The sequence below is a fragment of the Saccopteryx bilineata genome, chromosome 2 (genome assembly GCF_036850765.1).
Source record: "Saccopteryx bilineata isolate mSacBil1 chromosome 2, mSacBil1_pri_phased_curated, whole genome shotgun sequence".
Lineage (NCBI taxonomy): Eukaryota > Metazoa > Chordata > Mammalia > Chiroptera > Emballonuridae > Saccopteryx > Saccopteryx bilineata.
The window spans coordinates 290,870,643-290,890,322 of NC_089491.1; the positions used below are offsets into that span (position 1 = coordinate 290,870,643).

Below are 19,680 nucleotides of genomic sequence, written 5' to 3' on the forward strand. Positions count from 1 at the left end.
AACCGGCAACCTCTGTGCTTGGGAAGATGTTACAACCAATTGAGCTATCTGGCCAGGGCTGAAATTGTACTTTTTTTTTTTTAATTGTACATTTTTATGTTGACTTTTTGATCTTCTGATTTATCTTCCACAGTAAAATAGAGGAGTCCTTGAAGGTAGGAGCCATATATTATTTATCGTTTTATCTTCAACACCTAACATAAAATATCACTAAATATAGAACCAAATAAAGATTATATTCAAAATAAATAGCAGCAATTATTTATACTTAGTATTTACAAATACATTTCACCCTAGGATACAATAATGTTTTAAAGACTTTAATAAAATAAATCTCAATAACATTATTGTAGGAGAATTAAATATTATTATCCTGTTTCACAATCAAGGGTTTTAATTGTCAAAACATCAAGTGGCTTTCCACAAGTTATTAAGTCAGTCAGTAGAGGATAAAACAGAATTTAAGAGTTTCTTTTCTTATTACAAAAACGGATTTCTCCAAAGTTAAATGAACGCACACAAGAATACCAAAAATAATTAAAAATTAAAATAACAAAGATACTTTATCAATACCAAGCAAAATTTAAACACAAATGTTTACTTAGGTTAACTTTATTTGAGTAAGTTATGTTGAAAAGCAATTATAAAGATCACGCTCAGAAACTTCTTTCTACGCTATTTTTGTTTTTTACACATTATTTTAGAAAGAAGGGCTACATCCTCCCATGAGATCTACAGGGCGGATATGAGATAAGCCACAGATGAGTTAACTTGTTTTGGCTTGAATGAGGAAGTGTGGGGCTCCAGATGCTTCCACGCTCCAAGCGCTTCGGATCCAGCAGGCAGTAGAAACTGGACCAAGACCCAAAGAAGGGGGCGCTTTGAGCTAATTACAAAATCCACCCTTTCGGTGTTTCCGTGACAAGAACTTTTTTTATTTTTTAAGGAAAATATCAAGACAACATGCATTATTAGTTCTTGGTGAACAAACTTTGACAAAGGATGATTCTAGAGTCTTGAATTTCTAACTGTAGAAACAGTTTTACTCTTAAATCTGTTCCGATGACTATTTTCCCTATCTCTGTTCACAGCTTCACCATCCATTGAGCTGACCAAGCTGGAAACCTGAAATTTGTTCTCCACAGCTTCTCCTCCCTCACGGCCACAAGTCAGTGGTTCTCTAAGCCCCGCCCATGTTATCTCCTAAGTATTGATACTTATCTGCACTGCCTTTTCCAAGCGTGAACCTCTTCACCTCTCTGGTGGACTGTATGACAGTCTCCTAGACACTTCTCCTAGCTCCTGTGTCTTCTCTTTGCAGTCGTTTTTACTCACCAAGCTGATAAAGTTATTTATTTGTCTAAAAGCCAGTGGCTCAGCCTTGCCTATAGATCAGAATACAACAACCTCCATAGAATGATATTTATGCCCTTCCCAATTTTCATAATCACTTATTTTCTTCTACTTCCCTGAAACCCTCCATTTTAATTACCAGTTTCTTCTTGCTGCTCCTAGACCCCTCCAACCTCTTGAGGTCTCTCAGGCTTGTGTCTGAGCCCATCCCTCAGGCCGCAGCGCCCTTCCTCATTGTCCCTTTTTTAAAAAAATTTATTCATTTTTAGAGAGAGAGGAGAGAGAGAAGGGGGAAGGAGCAGGAAGCATCAACTCCCATATGTGCCTTGACCAGGCAAGCCCGGGGTTTTGAACCGGCGACCTCAGTGTTCCAGGTCGACGCTTTATCCACTGCGCCACCACAGGTCAGGCCTCATTGTCCCTCTTAAGGCCAACTCTGTGACTTTCTTCAGATCCCTGCATGAACATAGCCTCCCTGTGAATGATTTTCTGACTCTCGCATATAATGAATTATTCCTATTTCATGCCTATGGCCCAAACTCTCACTCGGGGAATAGTCTTTATTTTTATTATTATTTGTATTTTTCTGAAGTTGGAAATGGGGAAGCAGTCAGACCGACTCCGCATGCACCTGACCGGGATCCACCCGGCATGCCCACCAGGAGGTGATGCTCTGCCCATCTGGGTCGTTGCTCTGTTGCAACCAGAGCCATCCTAGTGCCTGAGGCAGAGGCCACAGAGCCATCCTCACCACCCGGGCCAACTTTGCTCCAATGGAGCCTTGGCTGCAGGAGGGGAAGAGAGACAGAGAGGAAGGAGAGGGGGAGGGGTGGAGAAGCAGATGGGCGCTTCTCCTGTGTGCCCTGGCCGGGAATCGGACCCGGGACTCCCGCACACCAGGCTGACGCTCTACCACTGAGCTAACCGGCCAGGGCCGGAATAGTCTTTTGATGTCTGCATTTCTCAACTCGCTTCTAATGAGGTAAGGCCACGTGACTTCTGGTCAAAGAGCTGTGGGTGGAAGTGAAATTTGCCACTTCTGGTCCAAAACACGGGTTGGTGCATGACCTTCCAACTTTTCTGCTGTTGGCCGCTGTGATGGTCTTGTGACAAGATGGCAGAGCCACAAGCTAGAAATGGCCTGGACATACCACACACGGAGGGAGCTGCTCTGGAAAGTCCTGTGAACCTGCATCAGAATTCATCTAAGCATCATATAAACTTCTGTTGGCTAGGTCTCTGGGCTTTGGTGTTTATTTCATTACCACAGTGTAACTTCTGCTATCCTAATTCTCCTTCCTGTATATCTCTGGTTAGCCTTTTATTATGCTGAATTATAATGATGTGTTCATTTTTTTACTCCTATACAGTGAACCCTCAGGTCAGACCCTATGCTTTATTTTTCATCTAACAAGCATGTTATAACCCAAACCAAACTTGTCAGCAATTGAACTCAGCATCTTCAAGCTTTACCCACAAACCTGCTCTGCTCCACTGTTTCCTGTCTCTGGAAATGCCATGACCATCAACCCAGTCTCAATCCAGAATTTAGAAGTATTCTTCTTACTGTCTTCTTCATCTTGTTAAGTCAAGAAATACACTAGTTATTCTACCCTCTAAGTATGTCTTCAGGTTGCAATGTTTCTCCCTCCCCTTATTCATTACGATCTATCTCTTGCTGGGGTTGGTAGGCACCAGCTTTCTAAATGGTCCTCTTCCATTGCTCCTTTGTGATTCATTTCTCATCTGCCATAAGAGAAGTGTGTTTTAAAATTTGAAAATATGATCATATTACTTCCATGCTTAAACAACTTTCAGTTATTTTGTAATATTTTCTTCAATAACTTCCAGTCACTTCTGCATTGCTTATATCATATGCCATCTTACTTTATTGTTTTGTTTTTTTTTAATTTCTGCCCTCCTCTTTTGGGTATTCTAAGACACAATTTTCAACAAGATGGAGGTTATCCATACCAACAAACAATTCTCAGGCACCAGCAAGGTGCCCAGGAATTCCACTTAGTTCTGACCCTGCCTCCTTGGAGATAGCATCAGGTTCCACAGGTGAAGGGCTGAGCCCCGAAAGACTGCTCTCTACACCAGATGCCAGTGGCAAAGCCAGTCTGTTGTTATCCATGCTTCTGACCAACCAGTTACAGATCGGAAGTTCCCACAACCCGTCCTTGGACTTCAGACACCAGACGCAAGCCCCAGTTGTTTCCTGTACCTCAGACCAACTGGCTTCAAGTCGGAGGTTCCCACGACCCCCTCCTCAGGTCTGAGCATCTGCTAGAGCAGCTCAGGTTTCCGTGCCCTCCACAAGGACACCACGCTCCCAGCACCTGCAGGTGTTCGCCAACCCAGTTCACTAACCCCTTCATTTGGGGTTTTCATGGAGGCTTCATTACATAGGTATGATTGATTAAATTGTTAAGCACTGGTGATTGAACTTTATCTCCAGCCCTTTCCCCTTTCCAGAGGTGGGGATGGAGGGACTGAAAGTTCCAACCCTCTAGTCACATGGGTGGTTCCACTGTCAACCATCCTCACCCTTAGGTGCTTTCCAAAAGTCACCTCATTCACATAATAAACGACACCTTCATTGCTCTCAATACTTAGAAAATTCCAGGGGTTTGGAGAGCTGTGAGCCAGGGACTGTGGATGAAGACCAAATATACATGAGAAATGTATTTTGGTCTTATGACTTTTAAATATATATATATTTATATTTCATATAAATCACCATATTGTACCTCTGCTTGGATTTCAAGTGTGCTCACCTTGAAAATGTGTTCTGCCTTGCCTGTTACCTGCTATATTTCTAGCTTCTGACATACAATAGGCAGTAAAACATATTTGTTGAACAAATGAATGAATGAATACTTGGAAAATAGTAGATGGACAGCGGGTGTTTCTTGAATAGATAAAAAGCCAATTACTCATGTATACTCAAGCAAATATGAATTTCAGTACATTCTGAAATGTTTTATCCATTCGTATTTTAATTTCTAATACCTTCTTTTTATATATATTTTTAATTTTTAATTTTTATTTATTTATTCATTTTAGAGAAGATAGATAGATAAGGGGGGGGAGGAGCAGGAAGCATCAACTCCCGTATGTGCTTTGACAAGGCAAGCCCAGGATTTTGAACTGGTGACCTCAGCATTCCAGGTTGACGCTTGATCCACTGTGCCACCACAGGTCAGGTCTCTAATACCTTCTTATGCCAGCCTACAGCCCTTGTGACCTTCCAGATTCTAATCTATGGCTCATTTATTCACTCTTTTATTGGAGTTGGAAGTTATTTGTATGTTAATTCTTATGCACTTAGGTATTGGAGCTACACAACATTTAAGTTGGTGTTACTTTGTAAATGTTCTTGAATAATTTTTACATTTATGATGAATTCAGCCTCTTGACTGAACTGTGAACAAACTTAGAATCAAAACTGAGCTCTGTTTGTTTTGAAGCTCTTCCTCCCCTGCCCTCCTGGTGCCTAGCATTATGGTTCGCAGGAGAGGATTGCTTGATAAAGAGCAGCGATGGAACGGTGGGCAAGGGTTAGCCTACAAGGGTGACGACTGGACGTGAGAACTGCTCAGCAGAGAGGTCACTGGACCGAATTCCTGGTTTCGCCTCAGGGTGGAAGTGAACTTTGAGATTGGCATGTAGGGCTTGGGTCAGATATATGACGCACCTGGTGTTTACTGTTTTAGTTTTGTTGGGCTCCATTTCAAGATGCATTTTTCCCAACTCAGTCAGTTATGTGTAATGGCCCCATGTTGAGTGTAAAACACCTTAACATTCATAAATGGAGAAGAAAATTAAATTTCCCTGAAGTCCTTTTAGATTGATTGAGAACTTTCGATTCCTAAGATAAACCACCTTTATTTAGTAAAAATTAGTTAATATTTTTTTTGTGTGTGACAGAGACAGAGAGACAGAGAGAGGAACAGATAGGTACAGACAGACAAGAAGGGAAAGAGATGCGAAGCAACAATTCATTTCAGCACCTTAGTTGTTCATTGATTGCTTTCTCATATGTGCCTTGACTGGGTGGCTACAGCAGAGCAAGTGACCCGTTGCTCAAGCCAGCAGCCTTGGGCTCAAGCTGGTGAACCTTGCTCAAACCAGATGAGCTCATGCTCAAGCCAGCGCCCTTGGGGTTTTGAACCTGGGTCCTTCCACATCCCAGTCCGATGCACTATCCACTGCGCCACTGCCTGGTCAGGCATAGTTAATGTTAAGATCTAATTTATCTTTACTTTTTTTTCTTACCATCTCCCTTCCATCTCTCATTGGAATCAATATTTAAAACAAAAACTCTTGGTTTTTTTTTATTTCAAGTGATCAGGACTATGAAAGATATTACATGTGGAATGAATGGAAACAGGTACATGTGTGAATTCATTCTGAGTGTGTCATGGACCATCATCGCCTTGACTCTGCCTGTATTAAGAGAGACCCTTTCCTTAACTGCTCCGTAGCTCCAGGTACGGAGGGGATAAGTCTGATTAGAGGACAGTCTGATGACAATGAGTCTTTCATGCACTCAACTGACAACTGTCTGAAGACAGAAGTTCCAGCACAAGAAATACTTCAGTATTTAAGAATAATGCAAAAACAATCCTGTTACTTAATACAGTCTTATGCACAAAACGAGGCATGATCTTATATACACAATGAGGACAAAGTACTATAATTATTAGTTCTTACACTTTACTTCCATGAAAATGTTAGGCTATTACACATGTTAAGTGAAGAAAATTCATTCTTAAAATACTGAAATTAAAATGTAAATATCTATGATCATAAAAGCTTGAACATACCTTAGAGCTACAAGCAGACAGGATTTGGCACCTTCTTTTGGCCACATGAGTTTTTCTGAATAACTAAGGACTTACTTTTATTGGCATATTTTAGAGGTCACTGAATATTAGATTGTGACAAATGTGGACATATTAAGATATAATGTATTCCTATTTGGGCGTTCCACAACCAATTAAGAAAAAAAGTAGGCTCATCTTCCGTATAAACATAGAGTCACCATTTCTGAGATACAGTAGGTTCACTTTGTGTCTACTCTGTGACTACTGAAAAAAAGGGAAGGTAGTTTTTAATAGTCAGCTCAAGCTGTCTTCACAAACACCATAGACTGGTGGCTGAAACAACAGAAATTTATTTTCTCACAGTTTCGGAGGTTTGAAAGGCCAAGATCAAGGAGTTGGTTAATTGGTTTTTGGTGAGAGCTTTCTTTCTTTTCTTTTCTTTCTTTCTTCTTCTTTCTTTCTTTTTCTTTCTTTCTTTCTTTCTTTCTCCTTTCTTTCTCCTTTCTTTCTCTTTCTTTCTTTCTTTCCTTCCTTCCTTTTTCTTTCTTTCTCTCTCTCTCTTTTCCCTCCCTCCCTCCCTCCCTCCTTCCCTCTCTCCCTTCCTTCCTTCTTTCCCTTTCTTTCTTATTTTCTTTCTTTTGTGGCAGAGACAGAGAGAGAGAGAGACAGAGAGAGGAACAGATTGGGACAGAGAGACAGGAAGGGAGAGAAGTGAGAAGCATCATTTCTTCATTGTGGCTCTTTAGTTGTTCATTGATTGTTTTTTCATATGTGCATTAACCAGGGGCCTACAGCAGAGTGAGTGACCCATTGCTCAAGCCAGCAACCTTGGGCTCAAGCCAGTGACCTTAGGCTTCAAGCCAGCAACCATGGGGTCATGTCTATGATCCTACACTCAAGCCAGTGACCCCGTGCTCAAGCTGGTGAGCCCGCGCTCAAGCTGGAGACCTTGGGGTTTTGAACCCAGGTCCACTGCATCCCAGTCTGACGCTCTACCAACTGTGCCACCGCCTGGTCAGGTAAGAGCTGTCTTTCTGTTCTTGCAGACAACCACCTTTTTACTGTGTCTTCACATGACAGAGAGAGAGAGAGAGGAAGAGGCACTAATCCCATGAGACCAGGACCCCACCATCTAACCCTAATTATCTCCCAGAAGTCCCATCTGCAAGTATCATGACATTGGGATTCAAGGCTTCAGCACATGGACTTGTGGGAGGGGCACAAATATTCAGTCCATAATAATAATTTAAAGTTTGTTTGTTTTTTTAAACCACTTGGGAGTCATCATGGTACCCATTTCCAGAGTGTGTTATTTAATTTTATTATTATTTTTTACATTCTTCTGGCTTTTCTTTCCCAAATTTTAGCAATTAGCTTTGACCTTCACATTGTGATAACTGAGAAGAATTCTTAGGAAGTGGTTATTTTCTTTCCCTGCTTAGGAAGCTAGATGGAATATTTTAACTTACTTGCCTTGTGCAGTGATTATATTATATTCCTACTTTATAGCCTGAAGTATTTTCTTTGCTAAAAGTACTGTGATGTCACAGAGGTCCCTTGTATTCAGACTGTCCTTTCCACAACTCATTCCAGAATAAGTGATCAATGCTTCCATGAGTACAACTGTTGAGATGCTATTAAAACAAAACAAGGGGGCCTTATGCCTAAAACGTTCAGACGTGCCTGTAAACTGGACATCCAAAAGACCATCCGGCTCTTTAAAATAAAGTGCCATTCTTGTATTCAGTGAATACTCTGATGTCAAATTATTTCCTGGAATGACTTTTCATAAAATCAGCTTGAGTCACTACTAATTATCGCTTTGGAAAAAAGCATATCCTGTGTGGTTAACAAATGGGTATAGTGAATGCACACCAAAGATCAAAGGTGAAAGGTTAGTAGGAACCAGTTATGACTTCAGTCAAATATGATTGGGTAAAGGAGTTAAGCCCTATTCCTAAAACTGTGGCACACTAACACTTAAAAAGCAAGTGAAGGGCTTCAATAACTGTATAACTTAATGGGCAGTTTAAAAAATATCCTGTAGGGTGAGAGGATCATTCAGCATTGCTATCATTAAGCTTAGGGGGTTATTAGGTGATTTATGTCTCTGGATCTAGATGAAAATGGACCCTCCCCCCTCTGTGAGGAACTAACACTACATTAGCCTTGTCCGTACATCAGGTTTATGAAGTCCTTGAGTGGTCTATCATTAAAATTTAACTTTTAAACTTTAGTAAGTCAGGTTGCAGCCATGGGAAAAATAATCAGTGTGCGTAATTTAAGGCAAGTCGAAGTTTCCTTTCCCTCAGCGTATCTTATCTATAACGGTCATTTCTATTTGGCATAGAACGTGAACTAAAAATAAAATCTGTATTTCTGTGCAATCATAGTTGTCCTAAACTCTATTGTTTGCAAGTTATTTCTTTTTTTTTTTTTTTTTTTTTTTTTGTGGCTCAGGGGCCACTTTTTTTTATTTTTTATTTATTCATTTTAGAGAGGAGAGGGAGAGACAGACAGAGAGAGAGAGAGAGAGAGGAGAGACAGAGAGAAGGGGGGAGGAGCTGGAAGCATCAACTCCCATATGTGCCTTGACCAGGCAAGCCCAGGGTTTCGAACCGGCGACCTCAGCGTTTCCAGGTCGACACTTTATCCACTGCGCCACCACAGGTCTGCAAGTTATTTCTATTATGGCTATTATGTTTTTAAATTATAAAAATTAGAAAGACTGTTAGGAAGACCTTATTTATGAGTAAAACATTTATTCAGCAATAAATGTCTCTTTTTTTTAGTAAGAGTGAGAGAGAGAGACAGAGACAGGGACAGACAGATATGAAAGGAGAGAGATGAGAAGCATCAACTCATAGTTAAGGTGTCTTAGTTGTTCATTGATTGCTTTCTCACATGTGCCTTGACTGGGGGGCTCCAAGTGAGCCAGTGACCCCTTGCCCAAGCCAGCGACAATGGGGTCATGTCTATGATACCACGCTCAAGCTGGTGACCCCGTGCTCAAGCTGGTGAACCTGCACTCAAGCAGGTAACATCGAGGTTTCAAACCTGGGTCCTCAGCATCCCAGATCAAAATGCTCTATCCACTACGCTACTGTCTGGTCAGACACATCATTTCTGACAATTATCAAACCTAGCTGAATGTTAATTTGGTCATATAGTACATGTGAACTGATGTGTGTGACACTGGCCATGTGTGATGAGTCAGTACAGTTCAGGAGGCAGTGTTATACAATGGTGAAGTCAGACTCTGCAACCAAACTGCCCGTGTTTGAATCTCAACTCTGCCACTTACTAGCTGTGTAAATCTTGGGTAAATTACTGAGTCCCCTTCTGCCTCCAAGTGCTCATCGATAAAATGGGATGATAGTTAAAATACCTACCTCACATAGTTATAGCAAAGATTATATAAATCGATCACTTTAAATGGTATTGCCACCTAGAAAATCCCAAATAAACATTTGTCGTTATGCGTAGTGGTCAGGAGCACTGGCTCTAGTGCCGGACATCCCGAGTTTAAGTCCAGGCTCCACCAGCAGCTGAATGACCCTGGACAAGTTGCTTAATATCACAGTGCCTTCATTTCTTCACCTGAAAATGGGGATAATGACAGATAAAAGGACTAAATGAAGTAATGGAGGCAAAATGCTTAGAAGAATGCCTGGCACGTAGTCAGTTGAGTAAATATTAGCCAGGAAGGGAGAGAGATGAAAAGCATCAATCATCAGTTTTTTGTTGCAACACCTTAGTTGTTCATTGATTGCTTTCTCATATGTGCCTTGACCGCGGGCCTTCAGCAGACCTAGTAACCCTTTGCTCGAGCCAGCGACCTTGGGTCCAAGCTGGTGAGCTTTTGCTCAAACCAGATGAGTCTGCACTCAAGCTGGCGACCTCGAGGTCTCGAACCTGGTCCTCTGCATCCCAGTCCAACGCTCTATCCACTGCGCCACCGCCTGGTCAGGCTACACTCATGATTCTTAAATAACAAATGAAATATGATATCAAATGAGAATGTCATATCTTGTTTCACAAACTTGAAGAATAGCTTAAGGTCACATATTTTTAGTAGTAAAATGACTGCAAACATCCATCCTGCATATTATGAGAACATCTTTCTTTTCTGGGCCCATCCCCATGTCATAATAAGTCCAGAAACCCAGGGACTGTTACTTAATCTTAAAGGGTCAGTTCTGATGACTGTCCTCTGATGTTGCAAGTCCATTGCCATTTCTGCTTTTACCCTTAAGGTCCTGGGTCAGAGAGGTTCTGGTGCCAGCCCTCCCTTTTCTAATTTTCTCAAGCCACAGAGTGCCTGTTCTCACCTCCCTAAAGCACAGCCAAGGGCAGACTCCATGATCCAGGCAAGGCCATCACAGTAACCAACAGTACATTTCTGAAGGTCCCAGTTACTAAATTTTAAATAGCAATAACAGTATAAAAACAAAGATAACTAAAAAAAACTCCACAATGGCCTGACCAGGTGGTGGCGCAGTGGATAGAGCGTTGGACTGGGATACTAAGGAACCAGGTTCGAGACCTCGAGGTCACCAGCTCGAGCACGGGCTCATCTGGCTTGAGCAAGGCTCACCAGCTTGGACCCAAGGTTGCTGGCTCGAGCAAGGGGTTACTCAGTCTGCTGAAGGCCCGCGGTCAAGGCACATATGAGAAAGCAATCAATGAACAACTAAGGTGTTGCAACAAAAAACGAATGATTGATGCTTCTCATCTCTCTCTGTTCCTCTCTCTGACTCTCTCTCTGTCTCTGTAAAAAAAAAACAACAACAAAAACAACAACAAAAAAACCTCCACAATGTTTGAAATTAAGCAACACACTTGTGAATAACTGATAGGCCAAAGTAGAAGTTACAACAGAAATTAGAAAATGTTTTGAATTGAATAATAATAACAATATGGCACATCAAAACTCATGGGCTATAACTGAAGTGGCATTTAGAGGATAATTTATATCCTTAAACACATATTTTAGGGAAAATGGCTGAAATTCATCATTTAATATTTCATCTCAACAAGTTAGAACAGCATATCAAACTCAAAGTTGAAAGAAGAAAATAAAAACCAGAAATGAATAATAGCAAACAAATAATAGAGAAAAATTACAGAGCCAAAAGCTGGTAATTTAAAAAAAATTCTTGAGAATTTTTTGGGGTGACACTGGTTAATAAAATCATATAACTTTTAGGTGCACAACTTTATAATACATCATCTGTGTATTGCATTGAGTGGTCACCACCTCAAGTCAAGTCTCCTCCGTCACCACTTACCCCCTTGACACTCTTCCATCTCCCACACGGGCTTTCCCTCCTGTAATCCCCACACTGTTGTTGGTGTCTATGAGGGTTTTTTCCTTTGCTTAATCCCTTCATCTTTTCCACCCAGTCCCTAAATGCCGATCCCCTCTGACAGCGGTCAGTCTGTTCTCTGTATCTGTGAGTCTGTTTCGATTTTTTAAAGCTGTTGTACATTTACACAATAAAAAAAAAAAGGAAATCTTACTTTTTATGACAGCATAGTATTATACTAAGTGAAATAAGCTAGTCAGAGAAAAATAAAAGCTGGTAACTTATAACATCTAGTTAAACTGATAAAACCTAGTAGGTGAGAAAATACCAGTTTCAGGAACAAATAAAGTTCCTGCCATCATTAAAAAGAGAATAAGAGTTGCCGGACCAGTGGTAGTGCAGTGGATACAGCATCAACCTGGGATGATGAAGACCTCGGTTCAAAACCCTGGTTACTGGCTTGAGCATGGACTTGCCAGCTTGAGCCCAAAGGTCATTGGCTTGATGCCCAAGGTCACTGACTTGAAGCCCAAGGTCGCTGGCTTGAGCAAGGGGTCACTGGCTCAGCTTGAGCTCCCGCCCATCAAGGCATGTATGAGAAGTGATCAATAAACCACTAAAAAGCAACTGTGAGATGATGCTTCTCACTACTCTTTCCTCTCTCTCTCTCTCCCTTTCTGTCTCTACAGGAGAGGGAGGAGTATGAGTTAATTATAAATGACTCTATGCCAATAAAAAACTAAAATGTATATGAAATTGACAAATTCCTTGAAAAACAGAAGTTATTAAAACTAGAACAAATATAAAATTTAAATAGTTCTATATTTATTTAAAAAATTGAGTCTACTATTAAAAAGTCTTCTCATTCCTCTTCTGCCTCCCAACACAAAACAGGCCATATGGCTTCAATGGCAAATTATTTCAATATTTAGATAATATAACACTTAAAATAATTATCCCAGAGAATAGAGAAAGAGGGATACTTCCCAACTTGATTTGTGAAGCCAGCTTAATCTTGATATTTAATCCTAACAAAGATTTTTTTAAAGGACTATGAGGGCAATTTCTCTCATTTATGTAGATGAAAAAATACTGAATAGAATATTAGAAATGAAATTCAGTGATAGATAAAAGAAAATAGCAGAACCAAATTGGGTTTATTCCAAGAAATGCAAGGTCGGTTTGGCATTTAATAATTGATCAATGTAATTCGGCACATGAACAAGATAACGTATGGCAGGTACGTAGAGTAGAAAAGTCGTATAAACATTTTAATAGGTGTATAAAAATCATGACCAATTCCAACATTCATTCATGATTTTAAACAACCTCTTATCAAACCAAAAATACAGGATTGGGCAAAAGTAGCTTTATAGTTGTTCTTATGAAAAAAATAAAATACAATAATTAATAATAATACAGGAATAAACTCTGTTTCATGTACTCACAACTGTAAATGTACTGTTGTCCACCCTCTGTATAGAGGAATTCCTTAATCTGATAAATGTAAATATATAAAATGACCTTTTAAAAAATCTTTTATGACTTTATTCATTTTTTTATTTTTATTTATTTTTTATTTTTTATTTTTTTCATTTTTCTGAAGCTGGAAACAGGGAGAGACAGTCTGACAGACTCCCGCATGCGCCCGACCGGGATCCACCCGGCACGCCCACCAGGGGGCGATGCTCTGCCCATCCTGGACGTCGCCATGTTGCGACCAGAGCCACTCTAGCGCCTGAGGCAGAGGCCACAGAGCCATCCCCAGCACCCGGGCCATCTTTGCTCCAATGGAGCCTTGGCTGCAGGAGGGGAAGAGAGAGACAGAGAGGAAAGCGCGGCGGAGGGGTGGAGAAGCAAATGGGCGCTTCTCCTGTGTGCCCTGGCCGGGAATCGAACCCGGGTCCTTCGCACGCTAGGCCGATGCTCTACCGCTGAGCCAACCGGCCAGGGCTTTTATTCATTTTTTTAGAGAGGGGAGAGAGAGAGAGAGAGAAGTAGGGGAGGAGCAAGAGGCATCAACCCCCATATGTGCCTTGACCAGGCAAGCCCAGGGTTTCGAACCAGTGACCTCAGTGTTCCAGGTCAATAGACCATTATTTTTTTTTTTTTTTTTTTTTTTTTTTTTCATTTTTCTGAAGCTGGAAACAGGGAGAGACAGTCAGACAGACTCCCGCATGCGCCCGACCGGGATCCACCCGGCACGCCCACCAGGGGCGAAGCTCTGCCCACCAGGGGGCGATGCTCTGCCCATCCTGGGCGTCGCCATGTTGCGACCAGAGCCACTCTAGCGCCTGGGGCAGAGGCCACAGAGCCATCCCCAGCGCCCGGGCCATCTTTGCTCCAATGGAGCCTTGGCTGCGGGAGGGGACGAGAGAGACAGAGAGGAAAGCGCGGCGGAGGGGTGGAGAAGCAAATGGGCGCTTCTCCTGTGTGCCCTGGCCGGGAATCGAACCCGGGTCCTCCGCACGCTAGGCCGATGCTCTACCGCTGTAGACCATTATTTTTAATGGTCAGATGTTGAAACTTTTTCCTCTGAGATCAGCAACAAACTAAAGATGTCTACTATCCTCATTTCTATCCAATATCATATTAGATGAACTAATCAGTGCAAGTTGAGAAGAGACAAGACTTATAAGAGGAGAATAAGAAATAAAGTTGTCAGTATGCACAGATAACCTGATTTTGTAGCTGGAAAATCAAAATGAATTCACAAGCTATTGGAAATAATAAGTGGATTTAGCAAGGTTGTTAGAAGTCAGGATAGATGTTACTTTTAGGGAGAAGGGAAAGGACAGGGTGGAGCTTTGGGGTTAGCAGTGGTCGGCAAACTCATTAGTCAACAGAGCCAAATATCAACAGTACAACGATTGAAATTTCTTTTGAGAGCCAAATTTTTAAACTTAAACTATAGAGATAGGTACATTCCTTATCAAGGTAGTGCCCGCACGTGGTATTTTGTGGAAGAGCCACACTCAAGGGGCTGCATGTGGCTCGCAAGCTGCAGTTTGCCGACCAGGGGGTTAGGGTAAGATTCTATTTCTGGACCTGGGTAGTGATTACACAAGTGTGTGCACTTTGTAATAGGAATTATCCCCTTGGAATTTGTGCATTTTCCCCTGCATGTAAATTGCACTTCAATAAAGGATGTCTATTAAAACTAAAGTATAATACGGGCTAGGAGAGGGAATTCTGATACATGAAAAGTCATTTTAGTATAGTAGAACCATGGATGAAAGTTTTGAAGTCTTTAATTTGGTTGTCACACTAAACAGAATTTGGGTGGGAGGATAAAATAATTCAGCATTTATTCAAATACATATATAAACTGAAGATGAGTTCTGTGCTAAAACCATTAACAATTTCAGCCAGAAAAAAAGTTTTTAAGCTGGTATAATAATAGCCTCCTAAAGAGTCTTGCTCAAGAAATAGGAACTTCTAATTTTGAACAATGTAATTTCCAGGCACATCCTCAAAACAAACAAACAAACAAAAAACAGGTTGCAATATATATCTAAATAATTGAATGAGGTAATGACCATGTTAAGCAATTAAATGTTAGGAGAAAACTACAAATAATGATAACTTTTTTTTGGAAAGTATTACCTTTTCTTTCTTATTTTAGAGTTGATTTTTTTTAGTAGTAAAATTTTCTAACCACCTACCGGTTCCACAGTAATGGTGATTTATAAAGTAGGGAAGTAACATTACTTTATAAAATTTATAAAGCAGAGTTACAGCAAGTTAAAACATATAATAATAATTATTTATACTTACTAAGTACTTTATGTCAGATTTTTGCTAAGTTTGGCAGATTAAATCTTTATAAAACAAGTTACTATAGTTAAATCTATCTTTTTATTTATACTTTGGTTGCTCCGCTACCGCCCACCATGAGAGCTGGAATGCCCACTAGTGGGCGGTAGGGACCAGGTTGACTACCACATTAGTTTCAGGTATACAACATAATAATTTGATATTTGTATATATTGTGAAATGATTACCACAATAAGTCTAGTTAACATCTGTCACCATGCACAGTTAAAAAAATTTTTTTTCTTGTAATGAGAACTTCTAAAATCTATTCTCTTGGCAACTTTCAAATATGCAATATAGTATTAACTATAGTCACTATGCTGTACCCTTTCTAACAATATTTAACCATTCAGGGTCAAAACCTGAGGATAGTCTGAGTTCCCACAATGAAACCATGTCATCTATATGTAGAAGATTGCTTCTCTTTCTATTCTGCACAGTGGGATCTAGTCGACATGTGGTTAGAATAATAATACACGCCTGACCTATGGTGGTGCAGTGGGATAAAGCGTCGACCTGGAATGCTGAGGTCACCGGTTCAAAACCCTGGGCTTGACTGGTCAAGGCACATATGGGAGTTGATGCTTCCTGCTCCTCTCTTTTCTCTCTCAAAATTGAATAAATAAAATTTAATTAAAAAAAACAAATAATAATACACTTTTTGAGATGTGAGGTTCTCTACTCCTTTGATGGGAACATTTTGGATCAGGGAGGGACTGAGTTTTAACTCCTCACTCTGGGAAATATTTTCTTTTTTATTGTCTTTATAATAAAGTTTTAAATTTTATGAATTATGATGTGTCCTTTTCTCTCTCTTTTTAAACTAGTTTCACAGTACCAAGGTGGCTTAAATTGGGTGTGTGGGGCTGGGTGGGAGGGACTTACCTCATACAAGAAAAATCCTGTCTTTTTACCTGAGCGTGGCCACAAAAGATATCTTATCTCGTTATGCTTGGACTTGTACCAAGGACCCAGGCAGGATCTATAAACCCAACACAAAGAATCGTGTGTGTTAGTGTAACTTTTAAGACGGATACTGTAATTCTCTCCCAGTATCACATTAATTTTCACCTAATTTAAAATTCCCACTTGATAACCTAAAAACCTGGGAAGTTTGAGAGAGCTCTTCCTTTACCCTCTACTCTACGGTGACCTTTATACAACAGAAAAGGAAACAGCCACTGGACCGGGAGCCAGAAAGGGCAGGCTCTCATCTTGACCTTGCTGTTTGCAAGGTTACAGAGATTACTTCATCTCTGAGTCTCAGTTTTCTCAGCACTGGATAGTTAATATCCCCTGCTTCTGAGTCATTACATTAAGAAAAGTGTAAAACAGAATTAAATATAGGCCTAACATCATTACATTATTAGTCGTAATTGCTATCTTTACGTTGTATTCTGAATATAAAAATTAAAGGATATATATAGTGGTGCTTAGCCTTGGGAAGAATACAGGGAAATGAGGTCAGAAAGACTAAGGAATGGAAAAATAAACACATTGGTGTTTAAAAGGATAAACAAAAAAGGGGGGCAAAGTTGCAATCTTTAAGGCCAGCACAAACTTCTATTTTTCTAATTATATCACACATCTCCACCTTGATGTAGTAGACATCTGTTGTTTATCTGCCTTACAACTGCTCTCCTTCTGACAGCAGAACTGCTTTTCCCAGATTCCATGGTTTTCTGGTGGGCTCCTTCACCACCTTATGAACTGTGTGTCCCTGGTAAGAAGTGGGATGCCCAGGGATTTGCAGGTGACCCAACAGGGAAATCAGCATCCTTCCCTGAAATTGTTTATATATTTCCTGATAAAAGAATCTCTTTTCTCTGGGGTTCTAAGTGGGGTTTATTTTTAAATGTGGGGACCCTTTTGTCTGTACAATAAACTCCCTTTAGTCTACCTTTCTAGCAGCACAGAGGCACTGGTCATGCGCACTAAGATCATCATCTTTGAAGTATCTGAACCCATTTCTCTCACACCTTCACATTGTTCCTCTAAGCATCTGTTTAATGAACGATGGAGTTTCCAAGTAATTAAGAACAGATATTAAAGGGCTCCAGATTTTTTTTTTCCTGAAAAATCAGAGTAACTTGATGTAAAAGAGAATCTCACCCACTTTCACTTAAAAATAACACCAAGTTTAGTTAGTCAACAGTGTATCTCCAGGTACCTAAAATACTTATTTTGTTATCATCAAATATCTAAAATGTTCAAGTTTCCCTAATTGTCTTAAACTTTTTGTCTTAACCTTTCGTTTGTTTGAATCCTGAAATGGAGCAAAGTTTTTGTTTTTTTAAATCATCAAGTATACTGGCTGGTTACATTCCACCTCTCTTCAAATAGGTATTTCCTTGTCACTATAACACATCCCCATGAGCAACAGAATATAGACATTAAAATCTTTTTATGTGCTTTACAAATACCAGATGAGGTTCTGGTAATGTAATCATGGTGCGGGTAAGCATTAAGTAATAGCTTGAAGGCACCCTTGGACATGAGAACCCAAAAGACAGCAGTGACAAGCAAACACTTATGTTGGTTTTGCAGCCTTTGGGTCTTTTTTTTTTTTTTACAGGGACAGAGAGTCAGAGAGAGGGATAGATAGGGATAGACAGACAGGAACAGAGAGAGACGAGAAGCATCAATCAGTTTTTCCTTGCGACACCTTAGTTGTTCATTGATTGCTTTCTCATATGTGCTTTGACCGCTGGCCTTCAGCAGAGTAACCCTTTGCTTGAGCCAGCTTCCGTGGGTCCAAGCTGGTGAGCTTTTTGCTCAAGCCAGATGAGCCTGCGCTCAAGCTGGCAACCTCGGGGTCTCGAACCTGGGTCCTCCGCATCCCAGTCCGACACTCTATCTACTGCGCCACCACCTGGTCAGGCTTGGGTCTCTTTTTGGTGGCAATATCTAATAAAATACTGAAAAAATATAAGGTAAATGCATTAATATATTTATTTAAAATGTCTGTAGCTTCATTTACAACTAACACCCTTATCTTTGTCTTTCATGCCCTCGTTTTGAGAACAATCAAGGACCAAATAGCACCCCTTTGGGGTATAAATGAATTTATTAATTTTGCTTCCACTCAAGTATGAAAGGATGAAAACATTGTTACAGCCCTACAACTTTCTTCTCCCAAAGAGGAGCCAACGGGTGAAAAGTTAAGACTTTTAGCCATGCACAATCCCCACCCATCTCATTAAATATAAATGAACAATGTAACTGATCCATGACTTGCTAAGCAAGCTCAGCATTTTGACAAGCCCCGTGGGCCCTTCCCTTCCTCTCCCCAATCAGGTCATTGTCCTTGGAGTCCTAGAGTTAACAGTGACCCCAACCATAGTAACATTTCATTATTTTAGATCCCCCCTATCCTTATCCCTCTCTAAACCGAACCAGATATGGCTCCCTGCCCCCAGCCCCCTGTGATTATTATTCTGTTTACTATTAAGATCTTGAAAAGTTTTTTGTTGGTTGTTAAACGTCACATGAGAACCCACTAGGTGCTTTCACGGAGCTTGGGGGCTCCAAAGGTTTCAAACCGCCGCCCTCCACTGTCCGCTTTCACAGCACCTGCCTTCCCTTTCTTCGCTCGCGGGTCTCAGCGCCGGGTAAGTGCCAGGGTCTGATCTGCGACAAAACTCATGATCTTCTGGCTCAGGTTCTGTGAACTGAGTCATTCTGGCACGGAAAATATTCCGTGACTCAGCAGGCCCGAAAGGAGGATGTCAGATCCAGATAATTTCGAGTCTTTTAAAGGCAAGCTAGGGAACATAAACAACACAGTGGAAGAATTTCGCAGTGGGTTGCGTACCCGGGGGGAAAATGTCATTCCATTCCCAGCCTTTCACTTCCGCCCTTGCCCCTGTTAGACGACCGGTTACACTTTAATTTAGAGGCAGGAAATCATATAGAAAATTCATTTGGATGCTGCCATCGGGCCCCTTCTCCTCCGGGGAGCCCTCTCCCGGGAAAGGGCTGGAGCGGACCCGCGCAGCAGGGGGCGTTCCCGGGGCGGCCGCCGGGGGCCGGGAGCCTGCGGGTCGCCCCACCGTCGCGTCTCTCCCGTGCCGGCCTCCGGGCGCGGCCCCGCCGGACAGACACCTGGCGGGCGGAGACCGCGCTCTGAGGCCCCGGTTGGCGCGGGGCCGAAGGGCCCACCCCGAGCGACCTCACCGACACCGTGTTCCCCCGTTAAGGCCACCTCCGCTACCCACTCCCGCAAGCCGGAGTCATCCCGGGACGCGGGGGCCGGAGAGACCCCGGCGCGCAGCCCGCCCGCACGCCCGCAGCCGCCCGGCCTCCCGGCATGCACCGCCCCGCCGCCCCTCCCTCCCCCGCGGCGCCCACCCCTCGCGCCCCTCCAGGCC

General features: G+C 41.6%; 1 long non-coding RNA gene across 1 annotated transcript; it reads right to left on the reverse strand.

Annotated features, from left to right (window-relative positions):
* Positions 1-2,210: 2,210 nt before the first annotated feature.
* Positions 2,211-19,624, reverse strand: LOC136323302 (uncharacterized). Its single transcript, XR_010728956.1, has 3 exons — positions 18,884-19,624; positions 16,196-16,292; positions 2,211-3,099 (listed from the first exon to the last, which is right to left on the reverse strand). It is a non-coding gene; the product is annotated as an uncharacterized lncRNA (long non-coding RNA).
* Positions 19,625-19,680: the final 56 nt, after the last annotated feature.